Below are 14,492 nucleotides of genomic sequence, written 5' to 3'. Positions count from 1 at the left end.
CATCTCGGATGTCCTTAAATACCTGGTATAAGCTGTTCTTCACCACACAATCTTTAGTTCCTTTCTGACAAAATCTCAAGAGGAGATGGACTTCTCAAATGCTAAATTATTGCAGAATAGGGGGAAACTCCCAGAGGAGGCTCAACTAAAAAATGCTAAGCAGAAAATAAGGGATTACCTCGATAATATGCACAAGATTAGAAAGATTGCTGTTGAGCAACTGTTTTTTGATAACAGTATAGCACAAAAACTTTCAGCACAATGACTCAGGCAACAGAAAGTAGAAAGGGCTGTTGCCAAGCTTAGGGAGCTTGTAACATGGAAAGTAACAAGAAATCCAGTCAGGTATTAGAAATAGTTTAGAAACCACATGAAAGCCTGTATAAAGCAGGGAAATATGAAAAAAAAAAGATACAAATGGAAATGCTTATGGAAGAACTAAATATGCCAAGGTTAGAGGTAAATAAGGCTCAACTACTAACAGTTTGGACAGGAGGAGAGGAGAAAGAAGTTGTGATGTATAACCAATCTACAGTAAAGTCCCCAGCAATAGACAGTATTCCTGTGGAAGTTTGGAAGCTAAGGTTGGAAAAGACTGATAAAGATCTGGAAATTTTTGTTTAAAAGTACTTTAAGAGGAGGAGAAGTACCAACATCCTGGAAGAAAGTCATAGTAGACATAATACCTAAAGAAGGGTAAAGATCCATTAGACTCCGCTTCATACAGCCCCATTTCAATACTAAACCAAACTGCCAAAATTGACAGATATGGATAAATGTGGTTTTGTGGAGGGGAGGCAAACATCTAACAACATGAACAGAATACTAATAAACCAGAGGGAAGCAGAATGTAAGAGGATACCATTTGTCAAACCGAACTAAAAAAAAATTAAAAAAAAAAAAAAAAAAAAAAAAAAAAAAAACACCAAAACGGAGACAATAAAATCCAAGCACAGGACTGTTTAGCACTTTCACTCACTTTATTCAGACTGAGCTTCTTCAGAAAGTACCTCACTCGCTACAAACACTTAAATACAATTGTGTCACTGATCACATGACAAAATAACCGAATGGTTAAACTCAAAATTGTTAAATAACATTTCATAAAGTATCATGAATAAAATATATACTAAATCAATGTAACCTAAAAAATATATATATAAATAAACATATAAATGTGTCAATTCAATGTTTGTACCTAACTCTGTGTCAACCAACCATACATAACATAGACTTAATTATAACTGCCCAAGTCTTGCTAACTGCAAAAAACATAATATTAATGGTCCCATTGAGACCTGTTTTTTTGTCAGCAACCGAAGATTTTTGCCATAAGCTTTCACGGCATTCAAGCAACGTTTTATAATCACCAATAAATAAATAAATCAGAGTTGACCTTTTCTAACACAAAACAAGAAAACTTTTTAAAATGTGGGCAAATAGAAGCATGAACAGCCAAAGCATTAGTACCATCCTTCTTTATGGCTAAGCAATGTTCATAAAATCCTTCTGTTTAAGGCTCTGATCGTCTTACCTACATAAAAACTATCACAAGAGGCACACTTAGCAGAATAAACAACATTAGTAGTGTTACATGTACAATGATCTTTAGCCCAAAAAGTCCTTCTAATGTGTTTTCACTCATTACAAGAAACATTGCTAATGAACCTACACTGTTTGCAATGCCCACATGGGAAACTACCCAACATAGTAGATCTTGTTATTGGAACTAAGACCTTAGTGTTCTTTAATATGGACTTAATGTTAATAGTCTTCTTATAAGTAAAAAAAAAAAAAAAAAAAAAAAGTTTGTCCCCCAAGAGCTTAACTAGTTCTGTATTTCCCATCATGATTTTGTCATGTGATCAGTGACAATTGTATTTAAGTGTTTGTAGTGAGTGAGGTACATTTTCTGAAGCTCAGTTTGAACAAAGTGAGTGAAAGCGCTAAACAGTCCTGTGCTTGGATTTTATTGTCTCCGTTTTGGTATTTTTTTTTTTTTTTTTTTTTTTTTACTTTGTTTGAGTTCGGTTTGACATTTTTTTTGTGTGGTTGGCTTTTTCACCATGACTGAAGGCGAATAGACACAGGACAGCGGTTTGAACCTCACAATACACTCTACTCCCGGAGATTAGGTTGGTTTTACGGATCAGTTAACTTCCACCATCACGGGGCTATCCGTGAAGGTTTTTCCTGTCTTTCTGGTTACCGTGGTAACTGTAATCAAGGCTGCGAGGTACGTGGCACGAACGTAGAGCTTTCCGGTTTGAACACTCAGAGGAACGGAGGTGGGTCAACTTCTAATGCGGTCGATAAGGGTGTTTCCTCTTGTTTCTTTGGGTTCAACTAATGAAAACCTTATTTGGAGCATTTTTCAACAAGACTTGAATCCTTTTTCTGTTGTGAAGGACAACACTATCCCTATACAAGTAAATGCAATTAGGGGCGAACAATGCTGACCACGAGTTTGAAACTTGTAAGAGTAATATTTTCAAACTCGAGAAACTAGCAATTAAAGTAGTGTCTTTACAGCTGGAAGTACAAAATTTTGAGGAGAATATTAGATTAAATTATGTACCACTAGGACTAAGGGTTTTCAAATTTCCGAACTGTGTCACATATGGTGATACATTTTATAAAGAGCTTGTCGAATTATTCAACAGTACTGGTATTTCATTAATGAAAGCTCTGGTTATACATTATAAGGAGGACATTCTATTCTATTAAGAGAGAACTAGAGACACTGGACTGTTGTATTAAACAGTCGCCTTGTTTTTCTTCTTTCCACACGTTATATTTTGGCATTACAGCTAAAGTGGAGAGACACAGGGCGTCTGTTACTGTTAGGAAATGAGGCAAGCTCAAGAGGGATTTATTATCGTACTCTACTGGTTCAGCGTATCCGCTTAACTTTAAAACTTCAATCCAGGGTAAAAAACAAACTTATGGTATTGTGACTAACTTGGGTGACAATAAGAAAAATAATAATTCCTCTAGTGGTTTGGAAACTTTGGGGAATTTTTGTCCATGTAATGCTAACCAAAATAATGACGACACAGTTAGTCAAGCTGGTCAATCTGTAGCTGGCCCATCGGGTACAGCAAATACTGCCGTCCCTTTTCTGATGGATTCCTGTGGCAACAAAAAGACTGCAAAATGGTCACGGCAAGTACAGACCAAGAACAAGGGGAAAGGGAAGGGTCGGAAAAGGAACTAGGCTTTTGAAATCAATGTTTTAAATTTAAGTGGAGATGGACTGAATGAGGACACTGTGTCTGTTCTAAAGCATGTTGTTTTTTCTTTTATTATGTCTAACACGGTCAATGTTGCAAAATTGATTGTAGATTTTAAGCTATATTTGAGAAAACTCAATTTGAAATTTATTTTTGACAACATTCCAGTAGGGAACAATGAAACAACAAATTTAAAGAAAAAAAGTATGTTTAATCCAGCTTTAAATTCAACCATACAGGTTTTTGGTAGTCTTTGTGAACAACAGATTAGAAATTTAAGAAAGTCAGAAGTTTTTGTTTCTAACCTTTCTCAAGGTGAAAGAAGGGCGTTAAGTGATTTAAGTAAAAACAAGGTGCTTAGAGTTATGAAAGCAGACAAAGGGGGTTCAATAGTTATGAAAACTGTTGATTATGAACAAGCCATTTTTGCCTTAATGGACAATGACAAATGTTACAAGGTGGTTGATAGTGATGTCATTAAACAATGTTTTATGAAACTTGACACTACATTATTCGACTTGTTTTGTGAAAATAGCTTATATTTTGCTACTTACAAATATCTACAAGTCGAATATCCTAAAATGACTGTGCTTTTTGGTATACTGAAGGTGCATAAAGATCGTATACATCCCCCTTTTAGACCTATTGTGTCTGCTGCTTATTCCAAGACAGAGCTTATTTCCATCTGGTTAGACAGTTTGTTAAATCCAGTTGAGCAGGAATCTAAATTTTATTTACGTGACTCACAGCATTTACTGGAATTAAGTAAAGTTGAAACATCTGATGATTTTTGTTTTGCGAGCCTTGACATCATTTCATTGTACACCAGTACTGATCAAGAAATAGGGTTAGAATACCTAAGAGAATATTTGACGCAACACACAGGCTTTGAAAACAACAAAATCAACATGTTTGTACTTTGATGGAACTAATTTTAACAAATAATTTTTTTAAATTTGGTAACTATTTTTTCCAACAAACATCTGGAGTTGCAATGGGGTCAAGGGTAGCTCCCTCCTTTGCTAATCTCGTCATGGCCCGTTGGGAATTATAACATCTTTACATTCCCCTTTATTTAGACAATATTTTGTTCTATAGGCATTACACTGACGATTTAATTTTCCTTTGGAAGGGTGACCGAGATAGGTTTTTGGGATTTACCTAGTATTTGAATCATACCACTAACTTCCTGAAATTTACAGTTGGAGGTTTTTGTAACTCCATAGATTTTTTTGGATGTACACCTATCATTTGATCTTTCTCCAAAAGTTTTGTAAGTCATACATTTAGGAAGTCTACCTTTGTAAATCAATATTTACATAAGGAGAGTTTACATCCCCGATCACATGAAAAGTGGAGTCAAGAGTCATGCCTTAGTAGGTTAACCACTGAACAATCAGTTTTTGTCGCAAAGATGGAAAAATGTACACAGTTTTTTTGTACAAAGGGGTTATGACGTTCGTTGCCTAAATAAAATAGTAAGAGAAGCTTTAGGGTTAAGAAATACCTTAGCTTGTCCGGTTTCGAAAATAAAAGACAGATGGAGGGGCTTCCTTGACTAGGTTATATAGGATCCTTGACAGTTTTTCGTTGGCTTTTCCTATACCCATTTGCAATGAGATGTTAAGTATCAAAAACATTATTCTTGATCAATGGAAAGTCATGATGGGAAATACAGAACTAGTTAAGATCTTGGGGGGGGGGGCAAACCTTTTTTTTTACTTATAAGAAGAATATTAACATTAAGTCCATATTAGAGAACAGTAAGGTCTTAGTTCCAATAACAAGATCTACTATGTTGAGCAGTTTCCCATGTGGGCATTGCAAACAGTGTAGGTTCATTAGCAATGTTTCTTGTGTTGAGTTTAAACACATTAAAGGACTTTTTTGGGCTAAAGATCATTATACATGTAACACTACTAATGTTGTTTATTATTGAAGTGCCACTCTTGTGATAATTTTAATGTAGGTAATCAGAGCCTTAAATAGAAGAATTTATCAACACTGCTTAGCCATAAAGAAGGAGGATGATACCAATGCTTTGGCTGTTCATGCTTCTATTTGCCCAAATTTTAAAAAGTTTTCTTTTTTTTGTGTTAGAAAAGGTCAACTCTGACTTGTTGGTGATTATAAAACGTTGCTTGAACGTCATGAAAGCTTATGGCAAATATCTTTAGTTGTTGACAAAAAACAGTTCTCAATGGGACCATTCATATTAAATGTTTTTTGCAGTTAGCAAGACTTGGGTAGTTATAATTAAGTCTATGTTATGTATGGTTGGTTGACAAACGGGTACAAACACTGAAATGACACACATTCACATGTGTATTTAAATATATATTTTTTTAGGTTATACTGATTTAGTATATATTTTATTCATAATATTTATTTATGAAATGTTATTTAACAATTTTGAGTTTAACCATTGGGTTATTTTGTCATGTGATCAGTGACAATTGTATTTAAGTGATGGGAGTGAGGTACTTTTTCTGAAGAATCTCAGTTTGAATAAAGTGAGTGAAAGCGCTAAACAGTCCTGTGCTTGGATTTTATTGTCTCTATTTTGGTGGGGTTTTTTTTACTTTTTATTAAGACACCATTTGTGTTTGTGGGTCATGATGCAAAGAAAGCATTTGACAGAGTAAGCTGGGAATTTATGAGCAGGGCAATGGAAGTATTTGCATTTCCTGAAAAAATGATAAAGGTTGATTAGATAGATATATGAGGGATCGGAGGTGAAAATTAAAGTGGGTGGGGTCCTCTCTGATCATTTCTGCTTGAGGAGAACAAGGCACGGGTGTCCTCTTTCCCCTTTGTTATTTGCATTATACCTAGAACCACTGACAAAGAAAATAAGGGACTCAGAAACTCAAGGATATAATTGGTATGGTAGTCAAGAAAAGCTAGCTCTACTTGCAAATGATATTTTATACCGGACAAAACCAGAGAGAGACATCACAGTGCTGTGGAACATTTTGAAACAGTTTCATATCTTTTCAGGATACAAAATTAATGAAGCTAAAACAAAAACAGTGGTAAATTATGTTCCCACACACAAACTGGTTCAGCAATATCTGTTTTACAGGGACATGATAAACTTAAATATTTAGGAGTATGGATTAAAAATGATTCTGGTGTGGCAGCTAAGGATATGTGGGAAGAGACTACAGATATTACAAAAACCGAGAAAATGGAAGTTTTGTTATATGGATATGGATAGTAAGATACAAGCAGTCAAAATGTCTTTAGTCCCTTTAGTTTTATACACAGGTCAGACATATTTTTATCACCCAGAGGAGAAGCTGCAGATAGTAATTAATAAAGAGATGATGGGCTTTATCTGGGAGGAGAAGACGGCAACAGTCAAGCAGGATAAGCTGATTCTTTCAGCAGAACAGGGCACATTGAGATTACCCAATTTGAAATGGTATTCCAAAGCTACACAGTTAAGGCTCCCATACATAGCACAAGCAGAAAACTATAATTAAAAGTGAAAAGGGATGATGTTGAAAAAGGGGGGAAGCTCAAGAAACAAGGAGAGATTGTTATTCTCCTTTAAGGCCTGCATCCAAAATACCAATCATACAGAATATAATAATACAGTAGCGCAAAGTATTTCAAGAACTAAGCCAAGATGGGAATGCAGAAAGAAGTTTCTGCAGATAGGGATAACTGCAATTAGGGATATAGACAACAGACTAGAGGGGGCTGGAATTTATTGGAGAAAACAGGCAAAGGAACTAAAGGTATTGGCAGCAGACAACTAGAGGAGAAAAAGTAATAGAATAGGATGAGGCCAATAATTTATTTGGACTGCAGGTTAGAGATTGCCTTCCCTATCAAGGATTGATATTAGAGGCAAAGAGAAAGAAATTGCGGGCCCTAAAAGAAAGACCAGTACTGGTAGAGTTTTTAATATAGTCTAGAACAGAAGCTGCCATTAAAAATGGAATAATCAGCATACCATCTAAAATACTGCATGAAAACTACAAGAATCAGAGGAGGTTAGAAAGGACTGGGAAGAGAGATTGGATAAGCAATTCACAAAGAAACAATGGAAGGATATATGTATGTCTCCCAAATATGCAACAAAACCTAGAAGATTTAGGATTTTTGCTTGGAAATGTTTACCTAGATATTTTTATACCCAAAGTAGACCCCAGAGAATTTTCCTCAAGTAAACAGCAAATGCGGGATGTGTGACGGGGAAGAAAGAGATACTTGGGAACATATTTTCCGGCAATGTGGTGGGTTAGCGGACTTTAAGAATTCCCTGCAGGATGCACTGTCGGAGATGCTGGGTGGGTAGATTGGTGTGACAAGGGAGATTATTTTTCTGAGCTAAGATACAAAATATGAACTGTCTAGACATTGTAAGGCCTTGCTGTGTCTAATTATGATGGCCGTCAAAAGAAGCAATTACTAGAAAATGGAAATCAAAATCTAAACCAACTATATTAGAAGTAGTGAATATAGTAACAGATTCAACAACTGGAACAGAGATCTTTAGAAAAGGGTAGGAGTAAACTACATAGGAAAAATGGGAATTGTGGGAACAATACATAAACGGGGAGAATGAGGTTTAAGAGAAGGCATGACTTAAATGAGCTATGTAGTGTTTGACTGAAAAAGGTTGGGTAGATTATAAGTAATGTATAATGTTTGCAACTGGGAGTGTGTCAGTATGGTTTGTGATATAAAATGCTTGCAACTAGGATTGCGTCTGTGTGATTCGTTTTCACTTAAATAACAGTATGATTGTTTATGTCGTAATTGATGGTTTAATTAAGAGGCAGGAATTGAATAATTTGATGTTGCTCTGGTTATACGATATATACAGATATATGTGACGTATAATATTTATTAATGTTAATTTAATATAACTGGATTACTTTTGTTTGTCTTTTCGTTTTTTTTAGGTTAGGGTTCGCCACAGCGGAACTCTGGTCCGCTAATGATTGGCAGTCGATTTGTATGGTGCCGAGTTGCCAGCCCGACGCCCAACCTTCAGTGAAGGCACGCCCATTCACGTATGTCTTTCGGAGGCCACTCGACTGCGGGGAGGGCATGCAGACTCCACACAGAAGGCACTCCAGCCGAGAATCGAACAGGAGAACCACTTGCTGTGAGGCAACAATTGGATTACTTTTGTATAAATATAAATTTGCCTATGTTCTAAGTGATAACTCAATAAAGGTGTTAAAAAAAAAGAGAGACTGCCTTAACCTCCAAAATGAAAATACCAAAAGTAAAATATTGAAATGGAGCAATAAATAAGAAACAAAAAAATCTTATTTACAAAATCATAGTAAAACATAAGAAAACTTTTAGACCAGCTACTAGTCTAAAGGACTAAAGGTGGAGGTGAATCGATTTGCATTAAAAACATCTCCAAGACTGGTCAAACAGTACGAGTTACTTGAGCTTCTCCACATCCAAATGACCATAGGCAAAGTCCCATACCATATACTTGCAAGTTACAGTTCAACCTCTATGACCCATAAAACCAACACCACATACTTAAATACACTGGAAACATTCGTCATTCAATCCAATACTATATTCATGTGACTAACTGTAACATCCTGGAAAATCTATTCCATACCCCCACCATGGGTGCATTCTGCATTTGGTCCTCATTAACATGGGAGAAAACTCTACCCCACCCTCAGTGCAATGTCCTCTCCAGTAGGGCTCATCCCTCGGCAAAAGGGCAGGCCATCTATGGACCTTGGTAGGCCCAAACATCTGACTAGCCTCATATGCAAAGCCATATAAATGATAAACAATGACATATGAAACCTACAGACCCTGGGTCCAATCCAGACTCATTTTGTCAAGGGCAGTGCAGATCAGTGTGTGCGTGTGCTGTCTTTAAGAAGCATATCAAGGACTGAGCGTGCACATACAAATACCAAGCACATGCTATTTCCAGTGCCATTTTGAGAATGCAGCCAGAGAGTGACCATGTATGATTGCAATAGTTAGTTTGTATAAAAGTTACTTAGGTTAAAGTCAGTAAACATCTATCGTGATGTGTCTGTATATAATAAAGCTACTTTAACAGAACCCACAAAGACTTTTCTACTGTGTCCAAAGTAGGAAAGCGACATGGTGTCAGAACTGGGATTTCAGTGAATGATATTCAGAGCCATGAGGTGCAGAGATAACAGTGAAGGTAAACTAAAAAACTATAAAAAAGATAAAACTGGGCATTACAAGGGCACAAACCACATTATTAAACAAGTGGGAGGCACAAAAGGTTTATTAATTAAGGGAAATGTTTAAAATGAAGATATCTGATAAAACGATTATCAGAAAAGCAAAACAAGTATAACGATCATCAGAAAAGCAGAATGAGTATATTTAAAGCAAAGTAAGTGTGTTTAAGGTGAAACTGGCATGTTTATAGTGAAACACAAGAAAAGTACAATGGGCATGAAAAGAGATTAAACAAGCAAAATGAATATAATAAGGGCAAAAGGGGCACATTACGCATAAATAAAGGAAGGCGACTGTACACATTTGGCAAAGTGCTGTGTTTTGGCATAATTATGACTTTGTATTGCATTAAGGGCATAACTAGATTATTCAAAGTATCTCAAAGTGTGTAAAAGTAATAACAGTGTGTGCTTACTACTGTGCATGTAATCCGAAGAGTTTGTGTGAAAAGTGCAACAATTTCGTGAAGTAGTTAAAGTACAGCCATTTTGAAAAGTCTCTTGTGATGGGTGTGTCTATTCCCAAACTGCCACCATTACAGAGTATTTCTTGAACTGTAAAGAATTGCCTAGCAAGGTATCATCATTTTGAGGAAATTTCAGTGTGCTGTGTAGTTTATTTGCAAAGTGCAAATTACTTTGAAATGTTACTAACTCTGAGCTTCTCTTGCCCAGTTCATTCACATCGTACAGTTATTTGACACGTTTCTTACACTGATAAGAGTTGATTTCTTGCAATACAGTAATTTCAAGAGTATTACAGTGCCCGAGAGACTTGTTTTGCAAAGTTCAGTTACACACAGGCTTATTGTGCTACTGAGAAAAGTTAAAAGTATTGCCATAAATTTCTGGCATATGTGTTCGTGTTTCTTTGCAAAACCCTTCACTGGTATGTGCTAATATGGCAGACGGATTTTGAAAGCCCTTACCACTTGTATTTCATCAGAATACTGGAGAGAATTGGAGAATATATGAGCAAGAGTATATTTTTATACAAGCAGCTTATTCAGACAAACATGCATGCACCAGGACATTCATTTTGCTAAACCTAGCTGGGTCTTAGGCCACAGAAAGAGAGCGTTCATTTGTGTATGCACCAGCAGTATATGAGGGAGAAGGTAAAAATCATCATATTGTTCTACAAAATGAATAAAGGGAAGACCAAGAGTGTTTGAAGCTCAACTTCAGAGAAATGTGCAACCCTTTTATTTTATTTTATTTATTTTACATTTGTTGACCGGGAAAGTCTGACTAGGTTCTACAGATCCTGTTTTCAGCAGAGGCCCGGGGAGAAATGCTCCAGAACCCAACCCTCAAATACTAACTACATTAGAGAGGAATTTATTTTACCCAAGAGATCAGAAACCAGGGGAAACTTTTGCAGCTTACATAACTGACCTGAGAAACAAAGTCAAAATGTTTCAGCTTGGTGACTTAAAAGATGAGTTAATGAAGGACAGGTTCGTGTGTGGTATTAATAGTGCTGCTGTGAGAAAGATTTTGCTTCGTGACAGTGATTTAACATTGACTAAAGAGAGAGATTTGTCAAATCTCTGAATTGACAGAAAAACAGCAAAGTATGCTTGCAAGTGACAACAGCATGGTTTCAGCAGGCTCCAGAGTGAATACAGATATAGCATGCAACACATGGCAAACAGAAGGAGGTCTAAACACATGACAGCCACAGCCCCTGCTGGCTCACCAAGGAAACCACAGTTTTTCATCAAGTTGTAAGACTAGTCCAGTTAAAGGAACATGTTCCTTACTGCAGTACAAGCATGAAACAGCAAAACCCAAGTCCAGTTTTATTGTTAATTGTCACAACTGTGGTGCCTATCATGAATCTAAAACGGAGCTACTTACCATTTGGTCAGCAATGTCACAAGTGTAAAAAATAGAACCATTTTCAGAAGTTTGGCAAATCAAGTAAACCTCACATAGCTGTAAGGAAAGGTTACACAAAAAAGCAAGTTGATCAAGTAAACTGCAATTCTGCTTTGTATGTAGATGGCATATCAGTAATTGGTGAGACAATTGATGCAGTGAATTTACTGGCAAAGAGTTAAGTGTTTTGTACAGTCCGAATCAATAGTAAATCCACAGATCTTAAAGTAGACACTGGTTTAAAGTGCAGTGCTAAATGAGCAGACACAATTGCCAAAATGACAACTAATGAGCAACTCAATGTGGCCAGTAATGCGAAACTTGTTGCTTATGGAGATGAAGAAATTAAAACAGAGGGCTCAGTGATGCTTTCATGTTATTTGTCCAAGCACTGTTACAGCTTGTTATTCTATGTAGTGCGAAGACCAGTACAATCTCTATTGGGTCTCAAAGATTTCTATGCTTTGTCCACTCTTTTTTAGCTTCTATTTCTCTAAAGTCAAGGCCAACCATCAATAGTTTCCAACCAGGTTTGCAAATGGCTGTAAACTAAGTGCAACAACAGAACCGCCTCTCCCAAGATACTACCACCACCCAAGAAGCTAACAACTGGTGCCAGAGCCACAGTTTAGAATTGAACACCAAGAAATGCATAAAAAGTATCCTTTGGAAGTTGGCTACCCCTGGAAACTAGCATACTGATAACACACCTCAAAGAGTAGCCCCAGTTGTCCGGGATATGGGAACACATGTGGACAATAACCAGGCATTTGACCACCATGTGTCCATTGCTATCAGAAAGTCATTCTATGCTGCGCAACTTATACGCAAGGGTATGGCATCTAGGTCCACAGAAATCATTCTACTGTAAATGGCCAGACCTCAGACCAATCACGGAGTAAGATGCCCCCTTCAACCAGGCACACACAACAACTGGAATGTCAGCAAAGGTTCCCCGTAAAAAGAATACATGTTATACACACGTCTTATATGGATCGCCTTAAAGTCCTAATCTTGTCCTCTGTGTCCTATACACTACTGAGGGGTTATATGTGACTGGCCTACAAAGCATTCACAGATCCTCCTGTGGTTAGATCTTTCACATCTTCACAAAATTGCCCAATTTAAGGATTTAAACCTCATCTGTGACATAAATATGATATATAGCACAATACTGAGCTCTTCTGTCCCAAATAAACAGGGGACTTCATCAGAATACAAAGTCATACTATCTCTTAAATACCCAATACCATCATCGTAAATTACAAACAATTAAGCTAATTACATTAATTATGCAATAAACATTAAAAATGTGTTGTATAAACATAGAAAATACATTAACCCTGTGTGAACCATGAATTATTTAATTAAAAACTACTTGGCTATTCCCCATCACAAAATAATCATTTAAAATTCTTATTACAAAAATTAACAAACAAATTTTCCTTATCCAATAAATGCATACCATTAATAAAAACATATTCCCTTTGAGATGTTTGTGCCTATAATTTACTAGCCCTATTTCTTAGTACTGCCACTATGGAAATAGAATCATTTAAGCCTGGAGGAAACATTGCATCAACCCTAAGCTGCCAAAAAAGTTCTTTACTGTTTAACACATTCATCCAGTCACCCCCCCTCCACCCCCCCCCAGCTGGGACCCAGGTCAATCTGATAGATTATCTCAAACATGAATTTAATAAAATTCCTACAAATAGTGGAATTTTTTTACGCACTGCACCTGTCTTTTTATAATCGAGTTTTGTTGGTGGTGAAGATAGAAATGGACACTTTGGACCAATTTGGTCTTTACTCCAATCCAGTTAATTCTAATGAGATTTCACAAGTTAAGGATGATGTCGCTTCACTGAAAAGTGAATTAACCAGATTGAGAGAGTTGTTTTCTCAAACGGATGGTCGAGGGGCTAAAAGAAGATGTGGTGACTCTCTCACTTCTATTAACTGCTAAAGTGTCACTGGTTCTAGTCCCTCCTTGGTCTCCATACATTCTGAGGCTGCAAGCCACACTAGGTGCATGATAACGAGTTATGGAGGAGGAAAGGAAGCGGCAAGTCAAGGGTGGAAATGATGGCACACATGATTTTAATGTGAGAAACATTAATAACTATAGTCCCAAACCTCCAGAAACGGAGTGTGGAACTACTGAAGTAAAATGAGTTTATAACAATGTGGCAGGTACTATTTTTAACTTTGGGCCGAATGTTAGACTACGTTCTTTTACACAGTGTGCTAAACTAGCTTCTAATTCTTGTGATGCCGGTTATGAACTGAATGTGGATTTATCTAGAAGACAGAACAGTACTGACTTTAAAAATATACTTGAAAAAAATAACATTTCACCGTAAAAGAAGGATATAATGCTTATCACACTGCTTATAGTGGTGATATTTATTTTTCTTCCTTAAGAGATGTTTTTGGAAAAGCGTTTTATGAAATATAAAAGAGTTTACACATTGAACTTTTATATTTAAAAGAAAGTATAAAATACCAAATAGTACCACAACTGTTACGGATTTTTAAATTCCCTTTTGGTTTAATTTATGACAAAGCAACGATTACAGATTTTACCCGGTTTTTTTTTTTGGTAAGTGTGGAATTGAACTTTTAACTAAAGTTATACATTATAATGAATAATACAGTGACACCCTGTGCCATGAAGTAGAAAACTTGCATAGTAAATTTAGAACTGACCTAGTTTTCCAAGAATATAAAGGGTTATACAATAGGATTTTAGATAAAAATGATAGGAAATGCAATGGGCTTGTTTTGAAAGAAAAGGAAGTTGGATAGGGATCTTAAACAGAAAAGACACCACATCCTACTTCAAGGTTGCTCCCTGCACATCAAAGAGGTGACGATGGTGAAAATCACTACAGACCAGTTAGTCTGAACAGTAAAGACTATAACGAGGAAAGTTAGAGTGGTTTTAGGGATGGGGGAGTGGACGGCTATAATGATTATAGTAATGACGTTTACAAATATTATGAACAGGATTTGCAGAATCCTACTCACTTGGATAGATCAGCAAGCAGGAATTTTCAGAAAAGGTATTCTCATCCAAACTCTATGGTACAATTTCAGAAGTATCATGTGAATTTAGGGAGAGGAATGAACAGGAAATTTTCTCTACAAA

At 36.4% G+C, this 14,492-nt stretch overlaps 1 protein-coding gene across 1 annotated transcript in view; it reads right to left on the bottom strand.

The window, feature by feature from the left end:
• Positions 1 to 14,492, bottom strand: part of PALS1 (protein associated with LIN7 1, MAGUK p55 family member) — a 2,503,255-nt gene that overhangs the window by 2,116,018 nt on the left and 372,745 nt on the right. The gene's annotated exons all lie outside the window — the stretch shown is intronic.

Source organism: Protopterus annectens, chromosome 6.part0 (genome assembly GCF_019279795.1).
Source record: "Protopterus annectens isolate FY-2018-M chromosome 6.part0, PAN1.0, whole genome shotgun sequence".
NCBI lineage: Eukaryota > Metazoa > Chordata > Ceratodontiformes > Protopteridae > Protopterus > Protopterus annectens.
This window is presented reverse-complemented; position numbering and strand designations above follow the sequence as displayed.